Source organism: Spea bombifrons, chromosome 3 (genome assembly GCF_027358695.1).
Source record: "Spea bombifrons isolate aSpeBom1 chromosome 3, aSpeBom1.2.pri, whole genome shotgun sequence".
Classification (NCBI taxonomy): Eukaryota; Metazoa; Chordata; class Amphibia; order Anura; family Pelobatidae; genus Spea; species Spea bombifrons.
Genome location: NC_071089.1, coordinates 11,475,657 through 11,496,280, shown reverse-complemented (window position 1 = coordinate 11,496,280; position 20,624 = coordinate 11,475,657). Strand labels below are relative to the sequence as shown.

General features: G+C 39.0%; 1 long non-coding RNA gene across 1 annotated transcript; it reads right to left on the bottom strand.

Annotated features, from left to right (window-relative positions):
• Positions 1-2,042: 2,042 nt before the first annotated feature.
• Positions 2,043-2,217, bottom strand: LOC128484666 (uncharacterized). Its single transcript, XR_008351186.1, has 2 exons — positions 2,167-2,217; positions 2,043-2,122 (listed from the first exon to the last, which is right to left on the bottom strand). It is a non-coding gene; the product is annotated as an uncharacterized LOC128484666 (long non-coding RNA).
• Between the last annotated feature and the right edge of the window lie 18,407 nt (positions 2,218-20,624).

Genomic DNA, 20,624 nt, shown 5'->3' with positions numbered 1-20,624 from the left:
CTGCAGCTCCAGGCCCCCACCTTAAAATAGGTCCAGTCAGGACTGGACTGACTGGTCCTATATGGCCGCATTAACGCAGAGCCCCTTAAGCCCGCCGCAACTACCCCCTCCTAACTATCTACCCTCTCCCTCTTTGAAGTTCACTTACCTTTCAGGAGTCCTGTGGTGGGGGTGCAAGGCCTCTGCCTCCCAGCTCTGCCACTGTATGGAACAGTATAGAGTGATGGGAGTTATGATGTACTTTTAGAGCATAATTAGATCATGAAAAAGACATTGGAAATGGTACAGCATAACACCCATCACTCTCACACACTTACCAATCCACACGTATACCAATCCACACATATATACCAATCCACACACTTACCAATCCACACACATATACCAATCCACACACATATACCAATCCACACATATATACCAATCCACACACATATACCAATCCACACACATATACCAATCCACACATATATACCAATCCACACACATATACCAATCCACACACATATACCAATCCACACATATATACCAATCCACACACATATACCAATCCACACACATATATACCAATCCACACATATATACCAATCCACACACATATACCAATCCACACATATATACCAATCCACACATATACCAATCCACACACATATACCAATCCACACATATATACCAATCCACACATATACACCAATCCACACGTATACCAATCCACACATATACCAATCCACACGTATATACCAATCCACACATATATACTAATTCACACATATATACCAAACCACACATACCGTATTGGCTCGAATATAGGCCGCACTTTTTTCCCCCACTTTAAGTTTTTAAAGTGGGGGTGCGGCCTATATTCGGGGTCTAGCGCCCGACGCCCGGGACATGCAGTCCCGGGCGCCGGGCAGGCAGCGGGGTTAAGATACAGATCCCCCGCAGCGGTGCAGGGGACCTGCATCCTACTCCCTGATACGCTCAGACAGCCTCCCCTGCCAGCACTTCCCACGGGGGGGAGTACCGGCACGGGAGGTTATCTAAGCGTTTTACCTCTGCCCACCCCCGACTTACCGGAGCAGACTCCCGGGTGTCTTGCGGGGCCGGCGGGAGACATTTACGCAATACGCGCATGCAACTTCCGGTACCGGAAGTTGCATACGCGTATTGCGTAGATGTCCCTCGCCGGCGCCGCAAGACACCCGGGAGTCTGTTTCGGTAAGTCGAGGAGGGGGGGCAGAGGAGGACAGCGGCAGCGTATCGCGGGGAGGGAGGACAGCGGCAGCGTATCGCGGGGAGGGAGGACAGCGGCAGCGGATCTCGGGGAGGGAGGACAGCGGCAGCGTATCGCGGGGAGGGAGGACAGCGGCAGCGGATCTCGGGGAGGGAGGACAGCGGCAGCGGATCTCGGGGAGGGAGGGCAGCGGATCTCGGGGAGGGAGGGCAGCGGATCTCGGGGAGGGAGGGCAGCGGATCTCGGGGAGGGAGGACAGCGGCAGCGGATCTCGGGGAGGGAGGACAGCGGCAGCGGATCGCGGGGAGGGAGGACAGCGGCAGCGTATCGCGGGGAGGGAGGACAGCGGCAGCGTATCGCGGGGGGGAGGAGGACAGTGGTAGCATATCTCGGGGAGGGAGGACAGTGGTAGCATATCTCGGGGAGGGAGGACAGGGGCAGCATATCTCGGGGGGGGGGACAGAGTGGCAGCATGTTTTTTTTGGTGCTTTTTTAAAGAAAAAAACTTTTTCTTTAAAAAAGCACCAAACTTTTAGGGTGCGGCCTATATACGGGGGCGGCCTATATCCGAGCCAATACGGTATATACCAAACCACACATATATACCAATCCACACATATACACCAAACCACACATATACACCAAACCACACATATACACCAATCCACACATATATACCAATCCACACATATATACACCAATCCACACATATATACCAATCCACACATATATACACCAATCCACACATATATACACCAATCCACTCTCACTGAATGTTTTCCTACCTTTCCTCTTTTCTCCTTACAGCTGCTTTTCCTCCTCTTCTTCAGTTCCTCTGTCTTCTCTGTCTTCTTCCGGGTCAGAGGGCACGGACAGCGGTGGGCGCAGCTTCAGTGTTGTGCGCCGGGATCTGACAGCAAACCCCGGCGCACAGCAGCTGTTGCCGCGCGGATCACAAGGGAGCGGTATCGGAGGTCTTTAACAGACCTCCGTCTCCCTTGAGTGATTTTAAGCCGGGTTGAACCCGGCTTAAAATCACTCAAGGGAACCGGAGGTCTGTTAAAGACCTCCGATACCGCTCCCTTGCGAGCCTGCTCCTCCAGCGGCGGACATTACTGTCCGTCTCTGGAGGGGTGCCGGGTGCCGAAAGTTGGCACCCCCTGATGAGCGGCACCCGGTGCGGACCGCCCCCCGTCGCGCCCCCTGGAGTGTGGCGCCCTGCTCTAAGAGGCCGGGAAGCCCCCACCAGGGCCGGCCTTAGGGGTCTGCGGCCGCACAGGGTTTAAATTAAAACATCGGGGGTTTTTTTTCAACTTTATTTAACATCCTTTATGTTAAATAAAGTTAAAAAAACTTTATTTAACATGGAGGATGTTAAATAAAGTTAAAAAAAACCCCGATGTTTTAATTTAAACCCTGTGCGGCCGCAGACCCGTAAGGCCGGCCTTGGTGGGGACTTCCCGGCCCCTTAGAGTGGCGGACCCGGTCGCAGTTGCGGCGGGCTTAAGGGGCAGGTGCCCCTTATGCCCTGCGTTAATGCGGCCGTAGGTAGGGTAGGGGCCTGGAGCTGCAGCTCCATCAGCCCCTAAAGTCAATGCGGCCCTGCCGTGGCCCGGCCCACCGGGCAAATGCCCGGTGTGCCCGATGGCCAGTCCGGGCCTGAGTGGCACAATGCAGCTGTTTCATTGAGCCAACACCAGCTACTTCTCTAGTTGCTGTGAGTAGCTAATGGGACTGGAGCGTAAGAACCTCACTTTCAGCTTTCCATGTCAGTAGGTGACTCTGTAAATCCTAAACTTCCCGAGCAGTAACATTTAGTCTCTTTATTTGATCTCCATTAGCCTGTTCTCTTTGTTCTGTGCTTTGTTTAATCTATGTTGCTTGTAAACTGGCCAGTCTTTGTTTGTGTCCTTTTTGCTGCTGGACTCCAAACAGTACCATTACATTCCCTTATGAAGGCAATTAGGTAAAGCAAGACCCCCATTTTTGTTGGTACCTTTCAACGTGAACTCCCTCCTGCCCAGCCTTTGCTTAGATGGTGGCACTCCCTGGGCCATACAACTCGGTGATGCGGATAGTAGGTTTGCTGCGGTGCTTTTGGATGCCGGTAGCTGTAATAAGGATAACAAATTCCGCCTATAGCAGAAAAAGGTAGGTTTGCAATTTGAGCTACAGTAGGTTGTTTTGACCACACAAGCCAGCCTTTGCCCCCCCATGTGCATCAATGAGCCTTGGCCACCCATGACCCTGTCGCCGGTTCACCGTGTTGCCTTCTTTGGAACAATTTTGATAGGTACTGACCACTGCAGGCCAGGAATACCCCACAGTTTTATTAAAATGGGATGCCAAATGAAGCTTCCAAACCTTAAAGATGGCCAAAGTCGTTTGTAGACGCTCTTTAAAATGCATATCTTTGTATATGGGGCCAGATGAAGATAATGAAGTGGCCAGGGAAGAATAAAGGGAGCAGTCATATCACATCTATTCTGCATAACAGCCAAAAGTGAACATAAACGTTTAGCACACGCATAATTACATAGAGAAACATTCTTTTTTTTAGGTTTTTTTTGTAGGATTTTAGTAAGGCATTTCATTTTTTGTTTTAATATTTCAAATGTAATTAGAAGCAAAGCAAATAATAACAAATACAAAATATATTTTTTTAACAAATTGGTGATTTTTCAATAAGCTATTAAAGAGGGCTAATGCCGTTCACAGTTATTAAAATATTTTCTTCTTTTTGTAGGACATTAAGTATTTAAAGCCCGTAGTTTCATCTGAAAAAAAAAAAGTTCGTCTTTGTGACACTTGCATTGTGAATTGCCAGATTCATCAAAGTCTCCATGGTTATTGAGCAGATCACAAGAGAAATGATTAAAACCTGATTAGTATTCAGGCCAGCAGCTATCTGGAAGACTTTGCTAGTGGCAACTCCTTTCTACGCCAGTGTAGTTTTTATTAAAGGAAATGATTGGAGTGAAGGAAAATGTAATTTCCTGTAAATTACCCCCTCCTCGGATAAGTACACTACTCATTGGCAAATAATTAGGAACACATTGCATGACCCTAGTGTTCAAAATTATAGTTTAACCTTAAGTGTACGACAAAGAAAAGGGAATTGCACAAACGATCTATAAAAGCATTGGATTACTTTATAAAGTGGTATTTTTAATGCAATAAATGGGAGTCTCGACATAATTCTGTGTTTATTAATAAAAGTGCATTTCGGTCAGGCGGGACGATGAATAGTAGCAGGTGTGCAAATGGAATTTTGCAAATCACGGTCAAAAACCATTGATGCCGCTCTAATTAGCGATTGAGCCAAGTCTGATTTATAGTTTCTTCCCGTGTTTGCCAATTAGCGGTTTAATTAAATCCAAAACTTTTTTTGCTGTTTGACTTCAAATGGTAGCTTATCGGTGATCACCAGCTGGGATAATGCACCTTACTGCCAGCGAACACAACTCGTACATACCGTACGTTTTACTTAAACCTGATAAAATAAACGAACTTAAACACATTTTATAAATATTATTTCATAGATTCGCACAGCGCTGCTATATAAATCAATAAATACTGATAAAAATATTAATTGCCTTAATATATTTGAGCTAAAACTAGGGGAGTACATGTCTCCTGTTTATTATTTTTAAATTCCTTTTTTATTGATGAATTACTACACTTTTAAAATGAATAGTAGTAATATGAGGTATGTTGTACCTCAATAAGAAGTTCTAGAACGTGTCCTTCACACCGTTAAGTAAGTTACCATAGAAAGTCCACGTTCTATTAAAATACAATTTATCACTGTGAAAGAAAAATGTATTGGCACAACTTCAAACAATGTCTGAGACTCACGAGAATTACCTTCAAATATCCATTGTGTGCTGATTTTGATGTTTGTGGTAAACCAATAGCATTAATCGTTTCTTTTTAGTCAGCTCATATGCCAGAGATATATAGGTTTTGGAAAATAGTTTTTCTAAACACTTGGAAGTGAGTTCTAGAATTTACGGCTCTTTCATTATTGATTTATTTACTTCTGTCATTTTATGTGTATGTATATTGAATTTTAGTGTGCTCTTTTTCTTTCGTTGGGTATTTCTAGGAATCTGTATCCCTCCTACTAAGGGGTGTAACACAGGGCCCTGCAATGGAGTAGAGGCTCCTAGGAGTTAGAGGCCCAAGTCTTGGTGCAGAAACAGACCCTTCAAAACCGGACCTGATATTCTGTTAACAAGATCCTCCATGGTGTTGCCCATTCTGTGTGACTTAAATCCCGTAATTAGTACGTTAAACATAGGTGACTAAAAGCAAGTAATTATTTCTTACCCCCACCTGGTGTCTGCTTCCGCCATACTATCAATATCAATTCAGCGTGGTATCAATTGCTAAGCAGCATCGTTTTTGTTACGTGTTGTGGCGTCGGAGTTCTCACATAGTTGTCAATATTGGATTATTTTAGTGGTTAGTAAATAATCTTGCAGATAAATTACCAAGAAAGCACCTACGCAAAATTAATTGTAATCAAGACATTTAGAGAAGGGTTTTGTTTTGTTTTTTTCCAAAAGTTCGAGTCTGCAGAAATAAACTAAAATATCTATTCTTCATAAAACCTGATGTCCCGGCTCCTCCTAGTGCTTAAGATAAATCATTTAACATTTAATGAAATTAAAAAGTAGCCAACCTGGTTGGGGCATTTTTTGTCCCTTCACTGCGTGCGTATATGGTGGCCCATTTAACCCTTTGGTTAAGGCTTCCATACTGAAAGTGAGTGTTTTTTTTTGCTGGGAATTACTTTTTTATTTTTTCTTGATTTAAATTTAGACCCATGAAATACATTTTCTGTAACCGTTCATAATCAAGTGAGAAGTCTGGTTTTTATATGCATTAGACTAGGTACACAATAGTAAACTAGGCAGGAGGCATATTGGTAGGTGCTTAATTGCACCTGTACCCACTTATATTCATGTACTGCCAAGAGCTGGTCAAATAAATATATATCTATATATATATCTATATCTATCTATCTATCTATCTATCTATCTATCTATCTATCTATCTATCTATCTATCTATCTATATATAGGGTTCCCAGGTTAATAACAAAGGCCATATTATTTATACTTAAAAATGCTAGTCTGAATTATTATTCACAAAGGCATACATACTCTGTAAATGTCATCTATGTAATAATTGAAGATTTTTATTTTGGAACAATAGTTCTATTTTTGTGCTAATAAGGTTACGAGTTCGATTTTTACAGCGTTGTTTGGAAAACAATGGGCACGGCATAGGGGTTAGCTATAAAGTTGTTAAAAACAGAGCAATCGGCATGAACATTCCAGTGGTTTCTATGGTAATTGTGCCATTTTACTGCTTGGCACCGGAATAGGTCCCTCCTAAGGCTATGCTGCTGCTGGTGAGCCATATTTCTGTTGGATGCAATAACAATTTGGTAACCATACATGAACTTTTGTTGATCCCTATTGCTTACAAAATGTGGAAGAGATACATCTACTTTAATCAAAGGCTATGAATGAAGTAAAAGTAGCAATTCTGTAAGAATACCAAGGTTTGGGGTAAAAAAAGGTTAATCCAGTGGGGATTTCTCCCCATTTCATCTAGTAAGCGTGTTGAAATGGTAGGTTTTCAGTACAGGATGACCTTGTCATTGCTATTCACACATCACTCTGTATAAAGCACACGTACTTATTGTTATATAATGTTAGCAGCTCTCAATGTCATGCCTTCCTCTATTATCAATACTTTGATCTGTGTCCGAACAACCTGTATTTATTCAGATTTAATAATGCTGTCACAGAATTAAATAGAAAAAATGAAGTGTGTACTGGTAGAATTTTATTCTGTGTAGCGTTGATTGTTCTGCGGTGAGCTGCAGTTCATTGTGTGATTTTACTGTAAAGCACAAAGAATTATATGTATCGTGATTAGGAATGTTGTAGCCAAAGGGTTACATTTCATCTCATTTATTCTCTGTATATATATATATATATATAAGTATAATTTATACTACTCGTTGCTTGATAACTAGAGGGCCTCAGCTTTTAATATAGTTTTTTTTCACAATTGGGCACATATTTTTGTTTGAAAGTTGTTGACACAAGAAATATTCTATGACAATCCATCACACCATGATGATCCATCCCACTTCTGGGCAAAACTAGCATATACCTAAAAGGCTGAACTTGATTGACTTATAACCTGGCTTGTTATAACTATACCCTGTTTTGGGGGTTAGTGGTGCCAGCCAAGGTTGGGTTTGACCAAGTGCCATAGAAGGAAAATGAGTGCAAAGCTTGGCAGGGAGTGAGTGCAGCTGGATCGTCCCCAGTGCAGACTACCAAAAGAAGAATTTGCCCCAGGGATCCTGGTGACAAGGGTACAAGTGGTCCCCACTTACTGCTTACTTAAATATGGTATTTCCATATTTGCCTGTGTACATAGTGCTTGTTGTACCGGTTGGTGTTGCACCCCTTGTAGCACAGGGTGCCTCTCCTGTAGCTGGGGTGTATGAAGAGACACAGAAATACTTCATAGCCCATTCCATCAACAGGGGCTCCCCCAGGTACCAGTTATCAATGACAATGATACTAGTTAGCTTTAAAAATGATCCATAAAAAAGAATTACAAAGTTCAAATGCCCTGTTGATTTTTCCTCAAAAGCAGACTCAGAATTCTGTTAAACTGAATACAGATCTGTGAATTGCGTACTGATGATCTTAAACGGCTACATCTACACTACCTGAGGCTTTGATCCAGATACAGTTTCACGTCAAGGCCAAAATACAACATACCTATTGTTATCCAGCATATATGTGATATATGTTTTGAAATCTCCGTTACACTAGCACGTATTGTATGATATAGGATATGGGTATGGAGGCACATCAAACCCTTTTTTAATATGTATGTGAGCTATTGTTTTAAAGTACCTTGGGGTCCATAAAGAAAACCCAACATTGTGGGGAATCTTAATTTAAATGCAAAGAGATTAACCCGTGCTTTGCTGAGGTATAGTTCGCTACATACAAGATTTGACTTGATATTATCTGTAGGGGTGAATGAGTCTTTGTTGATTTGCAGAGACGTAAGGAGGAAACTCCATATAATCCAGTTCATCCTTCATGAAAAACATTGGTTTTCACAAATGGAATGTAAGCGGAAAACCTGATCTAAACTTGAACCTAATAGTGAAAGGCATTTGGCTTAAAGCTAATCACGATTTTTATTATCGACAGTCATTGCACATACATGCTGGAGATTTTATTTAATATTTTACTGTGTTCGGTCTTAAACAAACACAGGATTTCACTCTCGACCCACGAAGCACCTTTGGAATACAGTAAATGTTATTTTCTTGACTCAACATGCTACCTGGATTCTAATCCACTCACTCACCATATCCGGCTTTGATGATTATACCTTCCTTTTGCTGGCAACCCCTGTGGACTGTTTGTCATCATTCCAGTCCATACGAAAAGCGCTGTTGCCAGATTTATAAACCTCACTCATCTCATTCTAACTGCCATCTGTGCGAATGTACGCAGACTTCCCGTTTATTGCAAGTTCATTCTCAGTCTCACGTAGGAAGTGGAGGTGATCAAGTTCGCTCAATGGTTCATAGTCCTCTGAACTTTTACACATCTCATGTAATCACAGCTCTTCTTTAATACATGAATGGGAAATAAAGATGTAGCTGGCAGTTTATGTAAATATGACATCAGCAACATATACGCAGAAGTCTGGAGAACATGTAAACAGGATGTATTTACATGAGAACAAAATGGTTAGCTGGTAAGCAAGGTTAATATGTAATGAAGCATGATAGAACGTTGTTCTAGAGAATCTTTAATGAGGCTTGTATATACGTTAGCTGGGCACCCCTGCTAATTATTGATTTAGATGTTTCAGCCACACTTAAATCAAGCACATGGCCATATGATGTCCATAGACAGACATTGGCAGTAGAACGTGTTGAAGTGAAGATCTCAGTGACTTTAAACGTGGCACGGTCAGTGGATACGTGTTCTCTGGAGTGAAGAATCACGTTTTATTATCTGGAAGTTTGATAGAGTAGGGGCTGTTAAATCCGCAAAGGGGGCAGCAACTCCAACTAGGCCTGCTAGTTAATGTCCACACATTTAGGAGTGTTATAAGTACTCTTGTTGATTGGGGTATAGCTGCTACAGAGACAAGGTTCTACACCCTCAAGTGACACCATAGTCACTCTTCTCATGCTCTACAACAGTATAGAGATATACGGGCATATGCTGGAGTTTCTCAATGCATAAAGTTCCATCTGTAATGCAAATGTTATCCATTTTCACAGACCACCCCTCACTCTTTTCTGATGACACTAACATTCTTTATGTATAAGGACCCCCTCCATGTTCCACGATTTGAGACACTTTTGGCTGCTCCCACTAAGATCAAATCACTATTTGCGCGGCATCTCGTTAGATACCCCGGAACGCGAATGTGCATTGGTAACCAGGAGAAATGTTTGGACAGATACATTTCCTATAAACCAAGGAGAAGGGGGGCAGGGACACAGTGCAAATTTATAGAAGGGAGTTCTGAAGGAATTTGCAGTGGGGAAAAAAGTAATTAGATTTGATGGCACTAAATAAAATGTAATGTAACGTGAAGGAATGGGTTTAGCAGACCTTGGTATCCACGCCTCCAGAAATTCAGTTTTGTTTAAAGACCTCAGTGGGCATTAAAAACAAAAGCGAGTGTCCAAATAATGACCATCACTTGAAACTGCGGACTATGACTACACAAGGGCTAAGGTTCAAAATGCATCCCCATATTTTAAATTTTTACTGGACTTTAAAAAAAAACAGAATCCTTCCATATCTTTTTATTTTTTAATGGACTTTAATAAACAGTTTATGTTTCCGGGTGTTCTACAAGAAATTTTATTTAATTTATCTCAGATTGAGTCCTTCAAGTAGAAACACTTGGTTGCTCGTCATGTCCAGTGTCACTGTTTAGTTCTGGCAATTAAGAGTTAAAAAAGTTGTGCTGGTTGAGGTAATCTGCCTGTAACTTTCTAAATATTTACTTTTATTAAATAAAACCTAAAATTACATAACTGTCAGATCATTTGTAAGTGTATTTGAAAAACCTTTTTCCATGTGTTATTTTCCATGTGTTGCTTATTGAAAACATGCAGCAAAACCGAAAGGTTGAGTGAATTCCTACATATAACTTTGGATATGTGTTCCTTTTTTGAGTTTTAATATTATTTAAAATGGAAAATTATAACTAAATAAGTTATCTCTGAATAATAAAGAGTGAATAAAAGGAATAGTTCTACTGGAACAATGTGCCTTGATCAACATATTAAATCTTTATTATAATGTAAAAGAAGAGTAGGTTAATAAATAATGTATAACAGAAACTACAAGGAAGAAAAAAAAAAAAGAATAAGATGGCTTGATAACCGATGGACACCTAATCCTTTTTTGGGAAGAAAAAGAGATTTCATTGTGTTTACCAGCAATTCACAGTAGTTCTCGACTACTCGAGCCAGATAGATTTTTTTTAGCAAAGAAAAAATCTATTCAGGCAGAAATATAAATTAAAAATAAGCGTGTATATAAAACCATTCTTTCCTGATTGTTCTTCCTAATGTTTTCCAGACCTGCTTTTTTGGACAGCTGAAAGGGGGCTGGGAAACTGTTTACAATATTTTCACATGATCATTGTGGCAGAGTTCTTGCACTGTGTGAAAGGCCTTCTGTTTTCAGATGGCATTGAAAGTTTACCGTCTCCCCAGACAAAAGGAAGAGAGCTTCTTGCCAACGGATGAGTAATAGGCATAGTCACTTCACAATAACTTCAATCCAGCCCTAAATCTACTTGCTGTTCCAAGGTTTCCTTCTTTCTCCAAAGCAACCTTTGTCTCAGTTCTAAGAGCCCATCAGATGAGCGGTGAAGAAGCCAAAAGGGAAAGTTCAGTGACAACAGTTGCTCGGAGCTTATTACTCCGTATCTGCCTTCTTACTTTGACAACAATAATTGGAAAAGCATTTCGGTTATGCTTTACTTACACAAACTACAGACCATTTGTATGGTACTTAGTTCCAGAAAACTCCCGAAAATACATTTTAATATATTCCTCTGTATTTAATTAGTCCGATGAGTTATATTCTATGAGTAACTGATGGAAACTGAGATAGTGTTTATTATTAACATTTTTATTTCTTTCCCCAAAAACGCAAGAGAAAGCCAAACTCTGTTTTTTCACTCTCTTTCACTCCTTTAAACGTTTTCACTACTAAAGAAATATGAAACAAAGAATCAACAGTTTAAGGGGAACATTTTTATTAAAGTCTTAATATAATAAAAATATTACCATGCCACGATTACTTAAATCGCCCTAGCAGAATATAATTCACATGGGCCAGTTTCTGCTTCAAATGCTTGTTGAGACCATTCCACTCGCAAAGTACTTTCAGTGTTCACTCTATAAGGGTTGGGCAGCCTCATCTGCCACTGGATTCTACAACAATTTAGAAATGTCCACACAACAGTTGCTTCTCTACCAAGTCTTAATAGTGAAAAGGTACAATCACCCTGAGTCTGTTTAATTATTTCAAAGTATTTGTGACCAAGCAGTTACATGAAGAAATAGAAAGTAAGATAAAATCATGGCTCTCTTGAAGGCATACACTACCTGACTTCTTTGAGCTACCATGACAGTTATAAACTATGCACTAATCTTATGTATAAAGGAGAGGACTGACACCTTCTGGCCCGGGGCACTCTTCACTACTCTATATCTCCTCCTCCCATCTAATGTTTCATCAACACACACTCTCTATCATTCACACTGCCTCTCACACACCCTTTTTCAAGCGTTACCTTAACTCATCTGGTGCCTGGGTTTGCTTCTGCTTGTACTTGATGTGAGCTGCCCTCTACCACTGAAGGTCCATGTAACGTCACACTACATGACCCAGCTGAGTACCGTCTTCCTAGATAAAGCCAGTCCATTATTAAGGGGCATGTTTGACTAGTCCTGCGTGACTGGGGGCAATTGCCACCCTGCCTTCTGAGCCAGCCTGAACCTATAAATGTATTTATTTCTTCTAGTATACTTATGTGCCTTAAGTAGATACAATGATGTTTTCTTTATTATCCTACCTAATTTTAAATATTTTTGGTGGTGAAGAGCTGAACATCACAAAGAAACAGCACTCAAAGGGGGTTACGTACAAAGGTAGTGCGGATCCCAAAACAGGGAGGTATTGCTCATAATTGCTATAAGGCCAATGTGCATTATATAATTTTGGCACAAATTTGTATGCAATACAATAGTCACCACAAAAAATAGATATTTGAATTAGTAAATACTCAATCATATCTTCTACACTGCACGTTTTTGAGCAAGCCCCACTAACCTTCTGTTATGGCCACGGAAGGCCATCCCAAGTATAAATATTTAGGGGGTTTTATGCAAAGAAATAAAATAAAAATACTTATCTACAACATTGTAAGTACTGCATCATTGTGTAATTGTGATTGTAGGCCTATCATGAGCTTACATAAGTGCTAAACAAAGTCAATGTTATTTCAGGTACTAATCTTCTCGGTCTACCTTCCACCTACCATTAATTGGAGATTGCTTTGTATATTACCTAGAGAAAAGAAACCAGTGGAATATATGTTGACTATTTACGGTGCTGCTTAAAAATTATTAATAATAATAAAATAATTGAATCAAAGGTTGTCCTCGTTCCATACCCAAAAAGGTTTCACTTGTGTCAGACATATTTTTATAATTAGTAGGGTTTTTTTATTAGAAGCCTGATGAACTATTTGGCCATTGTAAATAAAACTGTAGCTAAATCTAATCAATGAATGTTTAGCTTCCCTAAGGAAACATATGGATTCTGTTGATATACCTTTCAACCTCCTAAACTCTTTTCAGCCTCTCTGGGAATAGAATAAGATTTCACAGTATGACCTCATGCATTATTCGTACACAAAACTAGCTAATGCTTGGTGGCAGAATGTATAGAACCAGATTATTCCTATAATACATTTTAATGGAGTTCTGACCTCTACATCCAACATATTCTCCCACAGATTCTTTCCGGCAATAAAACATAAACGCTGATGCCTATTTAAGTCTGAAAACCCGGTATATATAAGATTTATAAAGGCGTTACAATATCTATCTGCCTCTGCTTTGTGCAAGAATAGGTGCCCTCAGGATGAAGAAGTACCCATTTACATTTAAATACACCTTTTGGGAACTTGACAACACCTTTTTAAAACAATGGAATCAATCAAAGAATTAACATTAAATTTGGGATTGTTTATTTGAAAATACAAGGGAAAAAAAGATGGTTTGGGATGATTCTATCACTATTGAAAAACCATCATTTTTTTTTTTGTTCTAGATAAACTCCTTCGACTCTCTAAATGCAGATGACCTCTGGGTATCTCACCAGTCCCCATTGTAATGCTTAAACACGAGCAAATATTTGAAATCCCCAGGCCCTGATATGGAAAGGAACAGGATAAAAGGTGGAAGAGCTTCTAATGCCGTTGGCTGGAATGGAAGAAAAACAATCTCATATTCACTTACACTGTAGCAACCAGTTTTTTTTTTACCAAGGATGAAATTATTCAATATATATATTTTATATATGTTTCTAATGCTGCATTTAATTACAAAAGTGTTAAATTCAGCAGAGTAAGCAGAACAGTACCTTTCATATATATACGGCCCATATTGTATGTCCATTTTGAATCACTTTTCACTTAAATTAATGATTTGATGATGTAACAATTGGCCCCCCCAAATATTTTTTCAGGGGAATGTTTAAATATCAGAAGGACTGGAACTGATAGGCTGTTGCCATAGAATACTGAAAATTCCTAGTTAAAATTGCGGCGCTGTTTCATCCTATTAAACCCTCAGAAGTTGTACGAGCTCAATCAGTGTTTAATTTAATGGAATAGTTGCTTTAAATGTGCCGATTATTAAACCTAATTTTACAAACCAATCCTGAACCAAGCCAGACAAAGCTTGACATTGCCATTTGAAGCTGACAAATAAAATGAAAAGCTTTGGTAGTTCATCAATAATCAAACGCAGTATAAAAAATATCCAGCTCGGCTGTGAAGAAGGTTTTATTTTATTTGAAATGATTTTCGGTCAAGAATTTAACACTTTAAACACTGGAAGGTTACCATTTTCTGTCCACAAAGAAGCAGAGCAATCCATTAAAAAAAGTAAAGAATTTTATGTACAACTGCTGTAAATTGCGGCGATAATATCCCAAACAGTGCTCCTTTCACACTGATAAATAGACCGTTTTTTATTGCCATGTGTTAACCTTTGTCATCGACTAATGGACCCCTTAGTAGTAAGGTTGTTCTGTACTGCCTGCAGAAGCCAAAGATAGAATCCCCTTTGTCCTAAAAATGAACAGGGCAAAAGCGATGTGATACGCTCTAGTTTTAAATCCAGCTAATTAAAATCTGCATGTGCAGTGTAACCGAGAAAGCGTTTTCACCCACCACTTTCCCACAGGCAGGATATAAAGGCATTCAGTACAGCAGAGTCCCAAGCAGTTCCATCACAGAGAACACAGACTACAATTCATCCACGTTCTCCTTATCAACATTATTGGGATTTCTCTTGGCGGAATAATTTATAAGTACAAGACTGATCAATGAAGTGTCAACTTTGGAATGTTAACGTACTCGATAATTTGGCATGACTTATTTGAAAATGCAAGGGATACGTTTTTTTTTTCCTCTTTGCATGTTAAATAGGACGAATTACAGGCGGAATGCGTTCCAGCAATAAAAGCTGGTAGTGTCATTGGCTTCGCTAATGAGTCGAATATGCTAGGTTTTATCTTAGCAGCTGTTGGTATTTATTTATAATTGGTAAATAGGTGCTAAACTATTAGATTCCACGTCTTATCAACAGAATGCCTTCAAATTAGATTTATAAACCAATAAACCACAGATTAATAAACAAGGGTCAAAAGTGATCAGTGGGGTGCTAATAATAAGGAATTTATTGCCTGTCCATTATATTTCTGTCTGCAAAGTTTTTTCACCTGTTTTACTAAATATACAAAATTGAAATATTTACATAACGGGTGCTATCATTATATATATATATATATATATATATATATATATATATATCGGTCGACAATGTAATTATTTATGTTTGAGGATATTTATATTGTGGCAAGGGTTATGTATACAGGAAGTTGTTCTTTTGCAAAGTTTCAACGATAGTAGAATGACCGTAGCCCCCGATGAACCATTCCATTGGTGGCTATGATCATAGGACCGCTTTGCACACTTTGCTAACTCTCGCGGTAGCAATAATGATTGTGAAATAGATGCACTTTTTTTTCATGATTTATACATTACTAGAAACCATAAATTAGACATGGGAATTTTATGTTTTCCTTGAAAAACTTTTTTTATCCGGTTTTAGTTGTGAAATGAATATCAGTTACCGACATTAGAGGTTCCAGATAATTTGGAATGTTATTGTAGTTTTTGTTGAGATGTTACTTCGGTTCTGTTGTCTGTTTATTGCACTCTAGTAGTGACGTTGCCATCACACCTTTAAGCATAACTACATTTATTTCTTAAAATTGCATAAAGCTAACCTGAAGATCACTGAGAAAAGAGGGAGAGATAAGAGGCAGAATCTGATATGACTTGCATTGTCTTACAAATCTCGTCTGCTGAGTTTATCTGTCCGAGGTTATATTCCTCTCTCTTCCTTACAAATTCTGCCTGAAGCAATCAACAATCAGCAACTTAACAACAAGGCAGAGATAACTTAATGAGAAAAGATAATTGTGCAGATCATGAAAACAAAAAGTTAGAAGGTGGGTGGGTATCTAACGCATGTATATGGTTAACTTTAATCCCTACAAGGCCCAATTGCTAAAGGTAAAACATTTAGACAGCGGTCATAGAAAAATGTAATTTGACAGGAGATAAGAACTATTAAGCCCATCTACCCATTGTACAGCGCTATGGAATTTGATGGCACTATATACAACAATAAATAATAATAATAATAATAATAGTCTGCCTGTTTTTCTAGTTGTAGGTTTTTGCATCATAATCAGTCCTTGTTCTTGTCTTAGATTCAGGATAGATTTATGCCTATCCCATGCATCAATGATCAACGATCAGTTAATGACCGATGACGTGCCTGGCACATCATGGTATTAAATGAATTTAGAAAGTGACCAAGGGTCCCTTTCTTCGATCATACGGTGTTGCTGTAATGCCTTGATGTAGAGATATTCAGCAACACCGAAATCTGCTCCAGGGCCCCTGTGTGACCCCTCCCTGGTCGTCCACGCCTGCCATATACAATATGGCGATGGACGTCTGATTTAAAACAGCTTAGGAGGCAATCAACGGTTGGTTTGATGGGGGTAAATTGAAATGGTCAGCTTCAAAGATGTCCCAGATAGCTCATGGGGGCAGAATTACAAGGTTGGAAAAAATGGTTTTGATACCCTACTTAATTATTGCCCTATAACTATAAACATTGGGTATTTTTAAATTCAGGACAAATATTGGAATCTATTTAGCAGTTTTTTCATTAGCCTTTGTAGAGGAGTTTATTTTTTCAAATAAAAGTCAGAAAAAGTGTTTCTTTTTAAATATTTTGCCAAAATGTATAGTGAAATAGATGATTTGATTAAAAAGCTCTATGATATATATCCAAAACAACCCCAATACAACCCCAATATATTACGTGTGGTCAGAGTCAACGACAGATAAGAAAATTACAGCAAACACAAGCACCACAAAAAATGTTAAAACAGCCTTGGTAATGAAGGGTACAAAAAGAAATAAAAAAGCTCAGCCCTTAAGGGGTCCTCTTATTGTTTTTTACCTTTTTTGTCTTTTTCATGTCATGAAGCATGACACGCTCTTCAGAAACTTGGCTGTGTAAAACGTGACTGCTTTGTGGCCCTCAACATCAAGACATATGAGACAAATAGCATATGCAAAGATAGATGAAACAGATTATTATTCCTTATTAAAATATAGGAAATACAACATATAATCCATGCCAACATTTTTATTTTAGTTACACTTGGAATTTAGTTCTTTAGTGTAGTTGTTTTAGTGCATTTAGAAGTTTGTGACACATGCAACATTGTTGGCCACCTCACATGAATAGACTTGAAAGACAATTGAAACAGAATCATTAATCCACTCCTGAATTGGCATAACACTTTTTTTGTCCTTTAGTTGGCTGTTTTGCATTTTGATGGGCCAGGGTTCATTGTCACTTTAAGGAATGTGATTCCATGACTTGAGCCTGATCCTGACCTTTGGCTTTGTGACCCTTGCCTTAAGATTTTGCCTTCAATCCCATCAATAGCTGATGATGCCCACCTCGACATTTTGCCTGTGGCCTCACTGAAGTATCTTGCTGCCCAAATTGACCTTGTGCCTGTCTGTTCTAATTGCTATGAGTGTTCCTGTCATCAGAGCAACAGGGCTATTGTATGCCTCATCAGCTCGGTTCAATTGTAGCAACCTATATGATCTCTGCAAGTCATTTTCCTTTTGAAAATGAGACAAACGTTCAATGTGTAAGCTTCCACCCTTGAATATGTATTCTACAGTATATTTGCATGCATTATGAACTTAGTGTTTTGGCTACAATTGTACCTCGAGCATTTAAATATGACAACATAATCTCTCTATCGCCACCTTCAAGTAGAATAAGGCCGGTTGGCCAGGCCAGTGCATGATCTGAATTCAAAAAATTAGGAGATGTGTCAATTGTATTGTAAATTGTATCGTCAAACTGTATATTGTCACTTTGAATGCTATTGTGACAGGCTACGTTGGGCATTGGGCTTGAGCCTACACTGGCTTGTTTCGCTCTTGATAAAACCATTAGTAGTCAGAAACAATATTATTATACCACTAATGAATGAAAAAATAGAAAACGTCTCAATTAATATGCTGGTCCTTTAACACTGTCTTACATATATTTATTGTTATCTGCTGTCACTGATGGAATTTACTTAAGACACTCTCTTTGAGATCACAGAATTCTGCCCAAGCTTGGGGAGGCTTGTCTGGTGGGCAGCTGATGGCACCCACCCTGGCTATGACTTGTGGGAATTTATCTGCCTGTTGGTGAATAATGGTAGCGGGCGGGTTGTTTATGGTTGTGTTTACTGTTATTGTTGGTTGAAGTGACTATAGCTGTGGCTTCCACCCTAACCCACAAATGTGTGCTCTGTCCTTTATTCAAGATAACTGGGTTGGGGTTGGCTATAGGCCTAAGTTGCCATGCATGTTCAATAATGACAAATGTTCAATGGACCTAATTTTACTAGTGTGGAAAATAGGTAATAACTACTACATGTCCTTCTAAAACCTTCCAAACTACTGTATAGTTGTTTACTGAAAACTAGAAAATATTACACATGAAACAAAAACTATTTAATTTCTTATTTACAAGTGTCAAGTGGATGATTGCAAAGGTGTGATGAGGAAAAGGACTTCCGGGCATGAAAATAACGTGAAATGCTAATTTTGCCACAGTTTGTCACAGATCTCAGCTTACTGGAGAACAAATTGCCCCATATCTTTAAACCAACAATCTATAAAGTACTCAATACCCAAATAACTGAATAATCATGCAAATTTTAACTGTGTAGGTGATTATTCTGCTTTAAGAGTTTAAAGAGGCAATGTTAGTAATCTGCCCAGAAAAAAAGATTTAAGAGATGAAGAAAAAATGTTAGATAAAGCTATCTCACTATTATACTTTTACAGTATTGGATTTACTGCCGCATAACTATGTAAATACAGAGTATATATATATATATATATATATATATATATATATATATATATATATATATATATAGTAGATAATATAATGTAGATCATGTATGTAGATAATATGTGTACATAATATCATTTTTAGTGGTTTTTGTTCCTAGTGATTTGCAATTCCCAACAAGTTATTCTTTATTTTTCTGTCTTTCTCTGTTCTCTCACATGAAATCTCACAAGATTTAATTATCGGAATGTTTTTCCCTCTGTCCTTTCTTTGACCTTCGATTTTATGCCTCGTGGCGACATATAGGTCCTTAACTTTTTTAAAGCACTTTATAAAATGAGAGGCATTCTCTCTCTCTCTTTTAGCAGTCATAAATTAATGTCCTGCAAAGGCTTTCAATAAGATGATATTATGCCCATTTGTGAGCCCTGGGGATAAGGATTTTACTGTAGATCTTTGTCCGTGTTGAGTTCAAAGAGATCATTTATTTGTCATATAATGTACACTCTATAAGTGAACCAAAACTGATACATCATGCCACACATGATATTTCAGTATACACAGGAATATAATCATATCTAGTTTTTTTGTTTGTTTGTTTTTTTAGAAAATTCACCATTTACCTAAATGTTGGCATTTAGTCTTGAAATTATAGGAAGTGTGCAATGAGTTATACTTTATGTAAATATAAGTATCTGAATCAGGAGGCAAACATTCCAAATCGGAAAACTGTCAAAGGCTCTGATAGCCATTCAACGACCACAGAATGGATTTCAGCATTTGCAAGATCTCCCCCTGAGACACAGAAAGTAAATGAGACAATTTTTCAAATATGATGGTGTCAGATGCCAAATACAACCTCAACTGCTGTCTCTGAAGGCAACAAGATCCTCTGCCTCTCCAACTCAGTGACTTTGTTCTTCTTCTCACCATAACGGCCAATTTCAGTGTCTAGTACCACATCTACAATCTTCTCACGTTATCATGTTGAAAGTCTTTTCATTTTTCCCTTCAACACCCATTTACTATACATTCCTTTACACCACGGAGCAGCATCGAGCGACTACGTCTGAGTGAACTTGCTAAAGTCCTGGTCACGCATCGAACTTTCTTTCTATGGCCGTGAACTACCATAGGATCTCACAGCATGCGGATAATTTCCTTGACTGATGACGAATGGGAAAGGCAAACTGGAAGGAGTAGTTAATAGTGGTCTGCATGGGTATAGGGGTATAATAAGACAATTAAATAGCGTATAACATAAGCCAGCCACGATACCAAAGCTCAGAAAAACAAGTTTTTAAGTATCTTAACCAGCTTTTGATTTATTTACGAAATATGCTATTTGGCATTTGCATGGTCTGCCATCTTCCGTGTCAATCACACTTGGTAGTTTGGCCGTATAACCATCAGTAATCATCAGGTTTCTGTGTTCGCTAATTGTCTGTGCCACGAAGAAAGCCGGAGGAGGATGAATAAATGTGTACAGTAATATCCATTTTTTTATTTTTATCCATTTATATATAAATGC